Source organism: Sorex fumeus, unplaced genomic scaffold, assembly GCF_029834395.1.
Source record: "Sorex fumeus unplaced genomic scaffold, SorFum_2.1 ptg000014l, whole genome shotgun sequence".
Lineage (NCBI taxonomy): Eukaryota > Metazoa > Chordata > Mammalia > Eulipotyphla > Soricidae > Sorex > Sorex fumeus.
In genome coordinates, this window is record NW_026606071.1 from 37,437,988 (window position 1) to 37,451,351 (window position 13,364).

Below are 13,364 nucleotides of genomic sequence, written 5' to 3' on the forward strand. Positions count from 1 at the left end.
AGCATCGCCTTGTGTGACCCAAAAAGCAAAAAAAAAAAAAAAAAAAAAAAAAAAAAAAAAGAATTTGCCTGTAGAGTGGTGACCTCTCTCCCATCTTGGTGACTGTCAGAGAATCAGGCAGAAACTTCTTTTGGTAGCTGAGATAGTTAGCTTAAAAACAGTTTCTTCTTGTTTGCATATTGCTTTGCATTCGGATACCTCTAGCCAGCTCGTGAGTATGTGAGGCGAGCATTATCCCTGGACACACACAATGCTAACCTTTATGGAGAGACGTGCCGGTTACCGCAGGAAGAAGGCATCGTTATATATAATGTGGATGTGGGGAAACTCATTTGTTCATCTATCTTTACGTGCATGGAAGGGAAGGGTTTCCTTTGGTAAAGATTCCTTAGGTAGGTGAAGCGGAAAATCTGCAAGTTGATTCGTTGGCAGAACGGTTTCACTACCCAGAACAGTGATGGGGGCAGGGGCGGGGCTTCTTGGCCAGTGTGAGAGAGTTGAATTTAGGAGTAACCCCCACCCCCAAATAAATTCTCCTTTCGGGCCAGTTGTAGTTTCCTTGGAAAGGTGAAAGACGGACTGAGACGGCAAAATTCCCTGAGCTGACCTGGGGGATCGTATGGCCAGAGCCAGGTAGAACTGGAGGGAGGTTCGTTAAACTATGCCAGCAGGATTAGACCTGGAATTTCCTTAGGATCCAGGAATGTGGACCTCGGGAGCTTTCCAGGGTTTTAATGTTATTCTCAGACTCCGAAGCCTGTACTTTGGACGTGACTTTCCTGCTGTTTGTAGTTTCTGTAATGATTTCCTTTTTGTTTTCCCTCAAGTTCTTTCTGCAGTAGTCAGCCTGACTCAGCTGTATCCTAGGGAGAAGCCACGAGGACCTCTTTTCCCTTTCTAAAGCTGACAAGAAGGATTTCACAGTGGCCTCAGTATCCTGGTGAGAGAACCCCAAGGAGGTGAAAAGTGAGAAGTCCTTACCCCTTTCCAAAGGGGGAGCTAGGTTACTTTCAAGCACTAGTTTGCCCAAGCCCTAGTGGCTTATGGGACTGGGACATTACCCGAAGATTCTTTGTCCAGTCCTGTGGATCTGGCTTCTGTTGTGACTCTGCTAGCCTGTGTCCTTGACTCATGCAGAGACGGAAGGACCGGACTTGAGCCCCGTGGCTAAGAACTTGGAAAAAAGCATGGCCAGGTTGGGACAGGAGCAGAGACGAAGGCAAATTTGCTTCAGAAATTCTCCACATTTAAAAAAAAAAAAACACAGAACGCTTGAGAGATCATGGGTGCTAGGTCCTCCCTAGACCCAAGAAGGAAATCTAGTGGGTGTTCTTTGTTTCTAGGCAGTGAGCAGGTCTGTGAAAAAGAAAATGATCCAGACAATCTCGTCCACGGCCATGATCCAGAGACTCATAATTTTCCCAGAAGAGAGCATAAAACGACTCGCCATAGCCATGCCACTGGACCCCGCGCCAGGCTGCTTCATTCGGGACACCCAGGAGGGGGCGGGTGAGACCTCTCCCCACCCCAAGGGACCGAGCCCCGGACCCACCCCTGAAAATCTCCAGAACTCAAGTGCTGCCAAGTTCATGGCCGCTCTCCACATGTTCGGGCCAAACCTCACCCATGAGTGAGTCTATTCCTGGACATCTCATACCTTACACTATTCATACTTCAAGAGTAGTGCACCACATTTAAAGTAGAAGGCAACAATCTTCACACACTTTCCTCTAAGGAAACTTTTTTGGAGCATTTTCAGCGATTTATTATTCATAACAAACAATACTGTCACTGTCACTGTCCTCCCGTTGTTTATCGATTTGCTCTAGAGGGCCCAGTAGCATTGTAAGACTTGTTACTGTGTTTGGCATATCGAATACGGCAGGGGTAGCTTGCCAGGCTTTTTGCCATGCAGGCGAGATACTCACGCTAGCTTACCAGGCTCTTCGAGAGGGGCGGAGGAATCGAACCTGGGTCGGCCATGTCAGCCGCATGCAAGGCAAATTCCCTGTCCACTGTGCTATCGCTCCAGCGGAACAAACAATACAAAGTAAATTATTTCGGTTCTGCTTTGGGACAGGGCTTGGGGTTCAGGATAGAAACATCCAAAATATCGTGGTGGGAAGGTGGTGGAATTGGTGTTCTAATATTAAATGTAATCAAATATTATTAACTACTTTATAAAATAAAATTAAATTTTAAAAATAATCTAAGAAAATTGGAGTGGAGAGAAAGTACAGGAGGTAAAGGTTGGTGGGCTCACTGGGCTTCCATCCCCAGCACTGCGTATGAACTCCTGAGCACCACCAGGGGTCACTCTTGAGTATAGAACCAAGAATGACCCCTGAATAGCACCAGGTGTGGTCTGAATTGAAGGAGCATGGAAGAATTTGATGAGGTTATGAGAGAAAGAGGAGGAGAAAAGAGAGGAAATAGCCCCAAAGGCTCTTGGCTGACCGGACACTGTGGATCAGGTGACTGGGGCTTCAAACAAAACACAAAGTATCTTTGCTTGCTTGTTTTTGTTGTCACACCTGTTGATGCTCGGGTGACTCCTGGCTCTGCACTAAGGAATCACTCTTGGCAGTGCTCTGGGGACACTATGGGATGACAGGGGGTTGAACCTGGGTTGGCCACATTCAAATCAAGCACCCTACTTGCTATACTATCTCTCTGGATCCCCAAACACAAAGTATCTTTTCTAAGTTTTCCTTCCCACTTTTCTCCTTATTCATCCTCTGTGGATTACAGAAAACTCTCAACTGGGATCTCAGATAGCCCTGACTTTAACCCTGACGCTGTCACTCACTGGCTATGTGACCTTGGGCCTCTCTGAACCCAGTTTGTTCATCTACTACGTGGGATTAATTAGTTAAAGCCTGGTGTGGGGACTGAGTCATTGGTCATGTGAAAGTGTCTGGCACATGGGACAGAGTTAGATAACACACACACACACACACACACACACACACATACAGAAAGTCCACTCACTAAGTGGGCGGGACAACGAATCCACCCCTTGGCCTTCTGGGAATCCTCCTCTTCCTCCACCGCCCAGCCTCAGTGTGAGGCTGAAAGTCTTTCTCCTTTCTCTTTCCTTCTCTTTTGTTTCTCCAAGAAGGAGTCAGACTTGCTGCTCTGGGGTCACTGTCACTGTCCTCCCATTGTTCATTGATTTGCTCGAACGGGCCCAGTAATATTGTGAGACTTGTTATTGTGTTTGACATATTGAATACGTCACAGGGAGCTTGCCAGGCTCTGCCATGCGGGCAAGATACTCTTGGTAGCTTGCTGGGCTCTCCGAGAGGGGTGGAGGAATCGAACTCGGGTCGGCCATGTTGGCTGCATGCAAGGCAAATGCCCTACCTGCTGTGCTATAAGAAGGAAAAAAGGAGCTCCCAGAGACGCCTGGGCTGAGGGATATATAATGAGAGGCTGCAGCTACAAGAAACTCTAGAAGGATTCGGAATGGGTGGAGGGGCCATAGGGGGCATTCTGCATCAGAGCACTGAGGTCCCTTATAGCAGCTGGGGCGGGGTAACGGTGTACCAAGAGACTGGTGGCACCACAGACTATAGGGATCCAGCTGGGCGTAAAACTGGCAGGGGTGGGGCTGAGTGCCTGTGACAGTGGATGGGGTTGATTTGCCTTCTGACAAGAGAACTCAAAGAAAATGGTTTCATTCTAATCATGCAGTTTACTGCTACATGGATGAATCTGGAGAGAACCACGCCAAGTGGTGAGAGGGAGAAGGACATACACGTAAGCAGGATACAATAAAACATAATGTGGGAGGGGCTGGAGCGATAGTACAGTGGGTAGGGCGTTTGCCTTGCGCGCGGCCAACCCGGGTTCGATTCCTAGCATCCCATATGGTCCCCCGAGCACCGCCAGGAGTGATTCCTGAGTGCAGAGCCAGGAATAACCCCTGAGCATTGCCGGGTGTTATCCAACAAGAAAAAAAATAGCATAATATGAAATAACAAATGCCCAGATGCAACAGAATCTGAAAACGCATCTATAGGAAATAGACCACAGGGGAGGGAAGTGGGGACAGAACAGGGAGGGGGACCTGGGGACAATGGAAGAGGGAACATCTGGTGGAGGTGTGGAACTGGAATTTACTATGCATAAAGCCCTATCAATAACAGTCTTATAAACCACAGTGCCTAATTTTTCGAATGTGCCTGTCACAGAGGCCGACTGGGACACTGGTGGAGAGAAGTGGACACTAGTGATGGGACTGGTGTTGGCACCTTGTATGCCTGAAACTCAACCATGGAAAATCTTATCAATTCACGGTGTCTTGATAAACATTTAATTTTTTTTTTTTGCTTTTTGGGTCACACCTGGCGATGCACAGGGGTTACTCCTGGTTCTGCACTCAGGAATCACCCCTGGCGGTACTCAGGGGACTATATGGGATGTTGGGAATCAAACCCGGGTTGGCTGTATGCAAAGCAAATGCCCTACCCGCTGTGCTATTGCTCCAGCCCCCAACATTTAATTTTTTCTTTCTTTCTTTATTTTCTTTTTTGGGTCACACCCAGCGATGCTCAGGGGTTACTCCTGGCTCTGCACTCAGGAATTATTCCTGGTGGTGCTTGGAGGACCATATGGGATGCCGGGGATTGAACCCAGGTCGGCTGTGTGCAAGGCAAATGCCCTACCCATTGTGCTATTGCTCCAGCCCCCAACATTTAATTAAAAAAAAAACTAAAAGAGTTTTATTCTGTCTGGAATGATTAGAAGTTATCTAATTCTCCCGTGTCAACCCTATAGATAACTCCCTCCCTCCCTCCATTGCCTCCTTCCCCCCAAGGCACTGCAGATGTGCACACCAACAGTAGGGAAACTAGGTGGGAAAGGACCTAAGATTTGATCCCCAAAGCCTTGAGTTCAAGTACTCAGCGTTAACAATGAAGAACTGAGCAATTTTGGTAGTATTAAATCTTCTAGGTTTTCACTTTCTTTCACCCACAAGATGGGAGCACATGGGAATAGGATTGCAGGTAATTCACCTGGAAATTGCTCCAGTTCCTCCCAGTGGGTGGTTTGTCCTCACATCCTGCTAGTCTGAGCAACGCTCTTGCTCCCAGCTGCCTTGGCTGTAGGATCTCTTCCTCCATGCCTCAAGCCAGCACCATGGACAGCTCTACTTCCCAGGCCCCTTGGAAGCCACCCTCTCCGCCGCCTGCCTTCTCTCTCCTTTCCCCACCCACGCTGTGGTGGAAACCCCAAGAATCCTAAACCGGGAGCCTCTCCGAGAAGACAGTGTGGTGCAGTGGGGAGGGACTAGAGTAAAGCAGTTGGGTTTGATCCCAGCACCTCAAAGATTTTAAGAATCTGACACAATGCAGCCTCCTTTGGGGTTCCGAATAAAGGATGGGCATCCTAGGGTGAATTCCTATCCTGATTCCTCAAATCCTCCCCCAACTCTCTTCTGGTTTTATTTTTGTTTGGTTTTGGGACACCGCCAGGGGTGCTCAGGGGTTACTCCTGGTTCTGTGCTCAGGGTTCACTCCTGGCAGGCTCAGGGGACCATATGAGGTGCTGGGGATCAAACCTTGGACAGCTACATCCAAGGCCCCTCTGCTGTGCTATCTCTCCAAGCACCCCAATCCATTTCTGAGCAGAGCCTTCTCATAAGTAACAGTAGTCCTCAGTTAAGACAGAAACTTTCTGGGGCTGGAGCGATAGCACAGCGCGTAGGGCGCTTGCCTTGAATGCTGCCGACCTGGGTTTGATTCCCAGCATCCCATAGGGTCCCCTGAGCACTGCCAGGAGTAACTCCTGAGTGCAGAGCCAGGAGTAACCCCTGTGCATCGCCAGGTGTGACTCAAAAAGCAAAAAAAACAAAAATACAGTAGCTTTCTTGCAAGGGGGCCCACCTTAGTCTTGTTCCTAAGATGTTCCTAAGATTCTTTGATATTTTTACCAGCATTAAATACTTTTGACTTGGGCAAAGGAGATAACTCAAAAGTTAGAGGCATATGGCATGGGCTCCAGGTTTAATCACTGATACTTCATGTCTTCCCTCCAGAACCACTAGATGCAGCCCTGGGGAGGGGGGGAACTCTTCTGGACCTGAATAGGGCCCCATCCTCAAGCCTTAGCACTGAAACATCTGGCTCAGTTGTCTGAGTATTCTGGGAGTGGCCCCTGGACTCACTGAGCACTCATGGGAGGCCCCAAAATGTTTTTGGTTTTTAAAAAATCTTCCATGCATGGAAGAGACTTCAAAACAGTACATGAAACATCTGGAGAGATAATACAGGGCCTTGCATGGGACTGACCATAGTTAGATCCCAGGAACCACATAGGGTCCCCAGAGTGCCATCAGCACTGTTCTCTGAGCACAGAATCAGGAGCTGCCACTGAGCACTATTCATTCTCTGTCTCCCAGCACCCCCCAAATAAAGAAAATTTTAGGACTAGGAGCCCCACCAGAAATATTCCTGATGTAGAGCCAGGAATAAACCCTGAACCCCACTGGGTTTGAGCCTACTTCCCTCCACCACCACCCCCCCAAAAAAAAGAAAAATGAAAGAAACAGACTGAAGTTGGGGGGATATTCTACCAAGTAATTAAGAGTGCTTTTCAGGGTGGGAGAGAAGCTTGGGGACATTGGTGGAGGGAAGGTCAAAAAATGGGGGCCACCTCCCAAATAAATAAAGAGTGTCTTTAGGATAAAGACTCTCACCTTGTGTGCAGCCAAACTTTGTTCAGTTTCCAACACTGCATATGGTCCCTGAGCACCGCCAGGAGTGATAACCTAAGCACAGAGCCAGGAGTAAGACCTGAGCACTGCCGAGTGTGACCCAACACCCCTGTTACCACCTCCCCCAATACAGAAAGTTCTCATGAACAAGTCACCCAACTACCCCTTAGATGAACGCACTGCCTATCTAATTTAGAAACTAACCTCCTGCAATAAACAGTATTCACGAAAGTACAGAGTTTCTTTAGCATGAGTTTGTCCACTTTCTTTCTGTTTCAGAGTTCAGGTTAGAATTCCAGAACTTCTTCCATCTTTCCTTGTTTGTGAGACCTGGGCCTTTGTAGAATGCTCTCTCTGTCTGTCTCTGTCTGTCTCTCTCTTTCCCTCTCCCTCTCTTCCCTCTCTTACTTTTTGGGCCACACCTGGTGATACTCAGGGGTTACTACTCGCTCTGCACTCAGAAATTGCTCCTGGAGGTGAATGGGAGATCATGTGAGGTACAAGCCAGAGTTCAAACCTGGGTTACCATATGCAAGGCAAGCACCCTACCCTCTGTACTATCTCTCCATGCCACCGCCCCTTAAAGAATTTAACTTACCAATAAATTCTCAGGTGAATAGACATTTATTAAGGCACATTTACAGATTTGTTCATAGCGGTAGGGTTTTAGGCATATAATATCCCAGCACCAATACCACTACCAGTGTGGCCTTCCCTCCACCAATGTCCTCAGCTTCCTTCCCACCCTGAAAAGCACTCTTAATTACTTGGTAGAATAGCCCCCCAACTTCAGTCTGTTTCTTTCCTTTTTCTTTTTTTTTGGGGGGGAGAGGGAAGTAGGCTCAAACCCAGTGGGACTCAGGACTTATTCCTGGCTCTATATCAGGAATATTTCTGGTGGGGCTCTGGAAACCATATGGGATGCTGGGGATCGAACCTGGGTTGGTCAGGAGCAAGACAAATGCCCTACCCACTGTACTATCTCTCCAGGCTCTGTTCCTTGTGGTTAGAATCAGGGGTACATAATTGGGGGAGAAGAACACAGTAGCACACTTCTCTGGGCAACTTATCAAGTATGTAGTTTATCCATGTTATTAATGATTATTTAGCCAATGTGGTGTCTGCCAGAATTGCAGGAATTCTGCTCTGTAATCTGGTCATTTCTCTCCTTCTCTAGTAAATCCTGGAGAGGGGCATACTCAGTGATACTTAGGGGCTACTCCTCACTGCACTGAGGGACCCATATTGTGGTGTTCAGGGAACCATACGGGGTTCTGGGGATCCAATCCAGCTCACCTGCATGCAATGTACATGCCTTACCTAGTTTATTATCTCTCTGGCCCCCAACTTTCTTCTCCCACTTTCCCTTCACATCTAGCAAGAGTCTTGGTCTTATGTCTGCATTGGCCTTCAGGCTTAGGGACTGACTGTGAGGATACTCAGATGGGGAGACAGAGACCCAGGCAGTCAGGTCCCAGGGCCCCCTAAACTCCTGTTAATCTAATGATTCTCAATATGATTCTCAATAAATTAGCCAACAGGTCCCAGTAATTACTTTCTAGGCATCAAGAACTGTAAGTGCTTTAACCTCTCAGTCTCCATCCCCCCTGGATTATATTTTAACTATATTCCTCTTCTGCTTCTCTGGGCTATTTCTGCCTGTGTGTGGTGCCAGGGATTGAAGCCAGAGCGTCACACGTGCAGGGCAAATGTTCTACACTGAGCCAGCACCAGCCTCCCGAGGATTAACCTTTCCACCCTTACCCTCTCCACCACTTTCCCAGACACACCCGCTCCCCATTGTTTGTCTGCTTACTTTCCCGTGAGTGTTCTGAAATCAGGCCCTGGGAGGTGTGTGCAGAAACCAGAGCCAGGCACCCCAGGACTTTCACGGGGCAGCTGAGTACCTCTGCTTCGTTTCCATGCGCCTTCTTGCTCACTGACTCTGAAACAATGGCCGGGAACTGTGTACAAGCCTGTCTAGCCCTTTCCCCTGGGGCCCCAGACTTGGAGTATTTTCTTCTATTTGGGGTTTTGAACTCTTTACCGGCATTTCCTTCCACTTGCCCAGATGCTCCTTCTCACTCCCCACTAGCCCTCATCCTTAAGCGATCTTCCTTTCAGAGGTTATTCTATTTTATTTGGATGAAAGGTTGGGCCACACATGGCTGTGCTCAGGAGTTATTCCTGGTTCTGCGCTCAAGGATCACTCCTGGCAGGGCTCAGGAGAACCATATGGGCTGCTGGGTCAGCTACATGTAAGGCAAATGTCCTACCCAGTGAACCCTCTCTCTGGCCCCTTTCTTTCCGAGGTTCTTCATCCCTCTGAGAATGCGCTGTCTTAGGGGATTCTGCCACGAGAGAAGGAACATTTTCTCACTCCACTGCCCTTGCACAGATGTGCTTAGCCCAGCCTCCAGTACCTTGCCCCATTCTAATCCTCCTCATCTGCTCAAATTTCCCCTTCTAGGAAACAAGAACCAACATCTTTCCTCCAGCTTCATACAGGTATCATCTTTAAAAACCTTTGTGAAAAAGCGTCCTCCGGAGAGTGTGCAGTGATGCCTTGAATCGAACAAAAAATTACTCTAAAATGTCCCATGACCCAGCAACCACTGAGTTTTGCTCATCTGCAGGCCAGGCATTCAGAAAAGTTCAGTCAGGCAGGTTTGACTGTGGCTCTCGGGCACTTGCATTTGGCTTGTCGCCAAGGGCTACAGCCATCTGTAGGTCCCCTGGCTGGACGTCAGTCCACCCTGGCACACTTTCAGGATGGTCACTGCCTGTGGCTTCGGGCTGGGAGCCCTGTGGAGCTGATACCTGAATGCCCATTCACAGCCTCTTCAGCTTGGAAGATTCAGATGCCGATGGCACCTCAGAGTTGATTCCGGGGGGAGGGATCCTGGTTCTTGGGCCCCTTTTGAAAGAGCATCCTACAGCTCGTGGGACCCCACCGATACTGCACTCTAACCGCATCTAGAGGAGGAATCTAGGACCCCTCCTTCCCTAGGGATTTGGGCTACCCCTTTCCCTTTAGATCTAGGCTGGATCCCTGTAGCTTCCTTGCATTTGTCCTGGTTGTTTGACTCATCCATTCCTGCCTCTCTCGATTCCCTCCTCCGGCGGGGGTAAGGGGAGGACCTCGGATCTAGCCTGCACTCTGGTCCTGTGTGAGCTTGGGCAAGATCATACACATCTCTGTTTCTTCTCCGCCAAGTACACGTGAGGTGCCACTTGGACTTTGCAGGATGCTCCAAGCTGAAAGGACAGTGTGAGTGGCCCTGGCCATGCTGTAGAAGAACTACCTGGGCAGGTCATTGTCTCTCTGGGAGCCACAGTGGGTATTTCCCAGGGACGAGAGTCACTCCGATAAGCCCCGCCCCCCATGACTGGGAGAGGGGATTCAGAGGGGCTGCAGAGAGGGCCAGAAGATGTCCCCCCAGGTCGTTGACCCGCTGTGCGCTCTGCGACGTGCGTGTGCGCGTGCGTGCGTGGTGTGCGTGCGAGGCAGCTAGGTGTGGCCTGGGGCCGCCGTGTGCAGGGCAGGGCCACTATCTCCCCGACAGGCCTTATCAGATCCCAGCTGGCCACAGCTCGGCCCTGTGAAACAAAGAGGCTTTGAGAACCAGGCCAGGGCGTGGACGTGGGGCCCAGCCGGCGGTGCATTCCACCCAGGGGACAGAGGGCACGGGGTGGGGACGCAGTGGCTGCCAGGCCCCACTCAAAGGGTTCCTCCACGGTGGGGACTCCTGTCACCGGGGCGGAGATGGAGCTGTGACCCCCCCCACTCCAGCGCCTCCTTTCCCTGGAGGTGCTCTTGGGGACTTCTCTGGTGCCTGTGTGCTTTGGGGGAGGGAGGGGGGTCTGCCCAGCTGTGAAGGACAGAGCCTTTTGCCCAGCCCACAGGGCAGGCGGAGACCCTCCCCAGGGCCACACGGGCCGCTGGGACGGGAACTAGAGTCTTTGCACCTGCCTGGCATGCACTCCGTCCTTTGGGCTATCTCTCACTGGACTGTGTTGGGGTTTCCTGGGCCAGTACTGCTCGCAGCGGACCCTCAGTTCCGCAGCTAACTATGAGATCAGGGCTTACTCCTGGCTCTACACTCAGGGCTCGGGAGACCCTATGGGATGCTGAGGATGGAACCCAGGTCAGTCACGGTCAAGGCAAGCCCACTCCCTGATGGGCTGTCACCCCGGTCCCCACAAGGCACTTTCTAGGAGTGCCCAGCCACTGTCTGTTTTTTTTCTTTTTTTGCTTTTTTGGGTCACTCCCAGGCATTGGGCATTGCACAGCGGTTACTCCTGGCTCTGCACTCAGGAATCACTCCTGGCGGTGCTCGGGGAACCGCATGGGATGCTGAGACTCGAACCTAGGTCGGTCGCGTGCAAGGCAAATGCCCTACCTGCTGTGCTGTCTCTCTCCAGTCCCCACTGTCTGTTCTATAGATCATTCCCCCTCAACCTGTCTCTCCAGCATCCTCTGGGGAAAACCCATCCAGAACTCCCCTCTGAGCCAGCATCCTGGGCCCCACCGGGGTCCCTGCTAAAGGTCCCCAGGTTGGACAGTCTGTACCCTGCGCCTGAGCGCTAGGCGGAATGCGGGGGGCTACCCGGGGCTTTGCTGCGCCTGCAGTGCTATATGCTAGGAACTTTGCCTTCGGGCCGGGACGGAAGCTGATACTTTTCTAGCTGGCTCGCCCAGGGCCATTGGTTCTCTTTTTTCCAAAGGATGGGGAACCTGCGGTGCTGGCAGAGGGCCTGGTAGCATTCATCATGTCTGCATTGGGCCCAGTGTCCCTCGATACCCCATGAAAAGGAGGTGGCTGTGGTGGCAGGGCAGGCTGCCCCGCATCACCCAAGAGTGCTGTGCTTGCATAGGGATGATTGGGTCATCACCCAAGAGAGCGAAGGGACAACAAGGACAGCTGGGAAGGAACAGCCTCGCCTAACTAGGGGAACAGCAGAGAGAGAGAGAGTATAGCGATACGGTACTGGCCTTGTGTGTGACTGACCTAGCTTGGATCTCTAAGCACTGCCAGGAGTGATCCCTGAGCACAGAGCCAGGAGTAAATGCTGGGCCCTGACAGGTGTGGCTCCAAAACCCCCTCCTCCCCTTCCCCCACCAAAAAAAAAATTAGGATGGTTGTGGGTTGATGGATGAGGCCACTCTGGTGGAGGATTTGGTATTGGAACACTGTAGGCATAAAATTCTATCATTAACAGGATTGTAAATCATGGTGCAGAAGATGTTTAAAAATCTAAATTCACCAAGGGATGGAACACTCCTATAGACCAGCAGGAGGTCTGGGTTCAGTCTTCAGCACCCCAGGGTCCCTAAGCATTGCCAGAAATGAGCAGAGAGTAGCCCCTAAGCACTGCTGGGCGCGGCCCCGAAATTCAAACCAACTCAAAAATCAAATTCGTGGAACAAAAAAGATGGTCATTGGACTCCACCCACTGGTCTACCTCAGCTCTGCCAAAACCATGGGCCCTAGGGATATGTGGGCAGTTCCGCCCAGCTCCCAGGCTCACTCAAGCCTCCTAGACTTTGGGGACCAGTGTCCGGGCCTGGGTTCTCCTCTGTCCCTGCGTGTCAACACCTCTTGAGCTGCCAGCAGTTAGGTCTCCTCCCCCCTCTCCTCAGCCTGGACTAGCACACCGCATGGGTAACCAGGTCTGCCCTGACCTCACTGGGGCAGGCTTTGCCTCTCCCCCAACCCTGGCTTCGTGTCTGACACAGGCGGTTCAGGGAGGGATAACTAGGAGGGGACCGACCCTCTGCTTCGGACGCTGAGCTGGGACCCAAGAGGAAAGGACAGGAGTGTCCTGGCATGGACCAGATGGTGCCACGCCCCATGGGCCTCTATATTCTCCAGAGGTGGGGAGAATCTGGGGGGCGGGGGGGCCAGACAGCCTCACACACTGTCTCTCCTCACTTCCTGTTCTCATCATCTCCTCAAATTTGGGCCCGGGATCCCTGCAGAAAAGCTGCGAATTCTTCCCCACACCCTGCCCCCAAAGTTGGGCTTGGAGGATCTGAATTGAAGGTGTCTTTTTGGATCTTTGCAACCTTTTCTCTGAGCAAAAATTCACGGGGATTTGGTACATTCCCAGCACCTGGGTTTATTCTGCTTTTTCTCCGACTGCTAATTCTGCTCTGTTTGCTCTGGACAGACACTTGCCATCTCCCCCAGCCAGTGGTCCCAGGGAATGGTGGGGGTCTGTTGAGAGTCTTGGAGCTTACAGCATGCCACACCCCGGGTCTGTGGAGTGCCTGGGATGATCTGGTGGCACCCATGGAGAGATCTCTGGGGAAACTGACATTCAGTTCTCTCCTCCTCCTGTCTGGGGAAGGGGAGCCCCGCGCTTTCGTCTGGCTGCAAAACACTTCAGAGATGTCAGAGCTGGTGTCACAGAAGAAGGTTATGGAGGAAATGTTGGTGTTGTGCTATCTATAAAATTTGGTTCGGAGGCCACACCAGGTGGTATTCAGGGCTTACTCCTGGCTCTGTGCTCGGGGATCACTCCTGGCCATGCTCAGGGCCCAAGGATTGAACCCGGGGTAGCTGCTTGCAATGCAATGACCTTATCCATTCTATGATACATCCGTCCAGCCTCTGGTGTTATATTTTTTTCATTTTGG